The 2,966-nt window shown below is 47.9% G+C and overlaps 1 pseudogene; it reads right to left on the bottom strand.

Annotated features, from left to right (window-relative positions):
• Positions 1-712: 712 nt before the first annotated feature.
• On the bottom strand, positions 713-2,165 carry LOC139033119 (creatine kinase B-type pseudogene; annotated as a pseudogene).
• Positions 2,166-2,966: the final 801 nt, after the last annotated feature.

The following is a 2,966-nucleotide window of genomic DNA, read 5'->3' on the forward strand; positions in this document are numbered from 1 at the left end:
TATAGTCCAACTCTCATATCCATAAATGACCACTGGAAAAACCACAGCTTTGACTAGATGGACCTTTGTTGGCAAAGTAATGTCTCTACTTTTTAATATGCTGTCTAGGTTCGTCATAGCTTTTCTTCCAAGGAACAAGTGTCTTTTAATTTCATGGCTGCAGTCACCACCTGCAGTGATTTTGGAGCCCAGAAAAATAGTCTGTCACTGTTTCTACTGTTTCTCCATCTATTTGCCATGGAGTGATGGGACCAGATGCCATGATCTTACTTTTTGAATGTTGAGTTTTAAGCCAGCTTTTTCACTCTCGTCTTATACTTTCATTAAGAGGTTCACCAATTGTACTGACCCTCCATATTGATGTGCTAAATAACTTTGTTATTGTTGTTTTAGTTGCTAAGTAGTTAAATGACTATATGCTTGTAAAATAGACCACTGATGATAACACTACATTTTCTGTGGCCAAAGACTATTATACTGTGAGCACATATTATCTTTTAATAGCAGTCCTCCCTACAAGAGACTACAGTAGGTTCTGGCCTTCCTCTAACACAATATAAAATGCTATAGTTAATTAAGTAGATGTTCACTGAAACCACTAGCTGATCCAAACAACAGTTGTCTTCCTTCATCAGAGAAGTATAAATTTTAATTTTCCCTTTTTGGTAGTGGAGCTACAGTCTAACTATAATGTGGTTTGATGCTTTCTATATTTCTTTTTTTTTTTTTTTTTGGACAGGCCAAAACTCTAGTTTATTTCAGCATCAGCAACATCTCAGCCATCACAAAAATAAACTCTACCGAGGGCGACGAAGTCTCTACAGCAAGGCTAAGGGCTCAGCCACCACACAGCGAGCCTCCGGGGCGCGTGGCGGGCACGGCCTCGGCAATAAGTTAGGAAGCAGCGGAGGAGCTGGTGGAGGCGGCAGGTGCAGCCAGGGCCTCACTTCTGGGCCGGCATGAGGTCATCGATGGCCTGGCCCTGCTCCAGCCGCTGCTCCATCTCGATGAGCAGCTTCACGCCGTCCACCACCATCTGCACCAGCTCCACCTCTGAGAAGCCCAGGCGGTCCGCGTTGGAGACGTCGAAGACCCCGCCCACAGCAGCAGTGTCCACACCGCCTGTGCCTCGCTTCTGAAGCCGAAGCCGCTTGAACACCTCGGGGAACTTCTCGTGCTTTCCCAGGTGGGGCAGCTTGATGTGCACCCCGGCCCGCAGACCCGTACCCAGGTTGGACGGGCAGGTGAGGATGTAGCCCAGGTGAGGGTTCCACATGAACTCGTAGTTCTTAGACTTGAAGAGCGTTTCGATCTGGGTGAGGCCGTTGCAGAAGCGCGTGAACCCCTCCTTCATGTTGCCCCCCTTCTGCATGGAGATGACCCGCAGGTGGTGCTCTTCGTTGATCCACACCAGGAAGGTCTTATTGTCATTGTGCCAGACGCCGCGGGCGTCGGGCCAGTCGCGGGCCATGCCCGAGGCCAGTAGCAGGGGCGACACGGGCTTATCGAAAAGGAAGTGGTCGTCGATAAGCTGCTGCTGCTCCGCCTCCGTCATGCTTTTGAGCGCATAGTACCTCCCAGCCAGGTCACCGTCCAGGCTCGACAGGGCTTCGACGGCGAGCTTCTCGATGGCGCGGCGCTCCCCGCGGCTGCAGTGCGGGGGGGAGGCAGATGCCGCGGATGCTGCGGCCCGTGCGCACCCGCGAGCTCAGCACGTAGTTGGGATCCAGGTGGTCGCCGCCCTGCAGGTTGTCGGGGTTGAGGTCCGTCTTGTGTTCGTCGGTGGGCTTATAGCCTCCGTGCCGGTCCTCGATGATGGGGTCAAAAAGCTCCTTGAACACGTCGTATGACTCCTCGTTGCCGGCCACGCAGCCCACGGTCATAATATAGGGGTGGCCTGGGTTGTCCACGCCGGTCTGGATGACGTCGACCACCGTGAAGCCGCCTGGGGTGCTCTTCGCGCGCAGCTCGGCGTACAGGTCGGGGGTCAGTACCTTGGCCATGTGGTTGTTGTGGCCGCTGAGGTCGGGGAACTCATCTTCGGCCGGGAAACGCAGCTTCAGCGTGTTGTGGCTATTGGAGAAGGGCATGGCGGCGGCGGGTGAGCAGTCTGGCAGGGGCGGGGGCTCTAGGTCTGTCTGCAGCTCAGGGCGCGGCGGAGGCGAACAGCCGCTTTCTATATTTCTAGTCTAATCCAATTTCAATAAGAAATACTTCAAATACGAATAGGTAAAAATGTATTCCTCCTTTTACTAAAAAAAGGATTATACTAGCATATTAATGAAGAAAAGTTGAGAAATGATAAAATTTTAATTCAGAATGGACATTTTATGTCATGCTGTTTTGCTTCTAATGCAACAAGAAATTTTGTGTTTTCAGTAAATGCAGACTGCACAGTGACAACAGATGTAATAAACAGAAAATACAGAGATCCATTTTGTCATTGTGAGTTTCAGATTGTAAACAAATTGAAAGAATGCTATATTTAGCTCCTGAGAAGTCAATAGTAATACTTTGCTTGTTAGGATAAAGAATTTTATTCCTATCCAAAGGAAAAATGAATTTAAAACTCAAATACAATGACAAAACACACATAAACTGGATTCTACACTTTACACCAATACATGCAGAAATGTACATGTAGCTGTAACTACAACCCAGGCAGCAGATGCAAGACTTGGGATTCAAGAGCTGGAAGGGATTACAGAAACCTATCCAAAATAAAGGTTGCTTTACAGGGTCACCTCCTGAAAGATGGTTTGATTTAACTATACAGCTGTTAAAAACAGAGATGCCTCCTGTCTTGAGGGGATTTAAATCTAAAAAATGTAAGCAGAGATGTCTCAGCTATTATTAATAAGCTATGTCAAAAATTAAACTAAGAATCTTCTATCATTTTAGATTAACATAAATGGTATCACACTGTACATATTGTGCAGCTGGCGTTTTTCTCTTAATACTGTATG

The sequence above is a fragment of the Odocoileus virginianus genome, chromosome X, assembly GCF_023699985.2.
Source record: "Odocoileus virginianus isolate 20LAN1187 ecotype Illinois chromosome X, Ovbor_1.2, whole genome shotgun sequence".
Classification (NCBI taxonomy): Eukaryota; Metazoa; Chordata; class Mammalia; order Artiodactyla; family Cervidae; genus Odocoileus; species Odocoileus virginianus.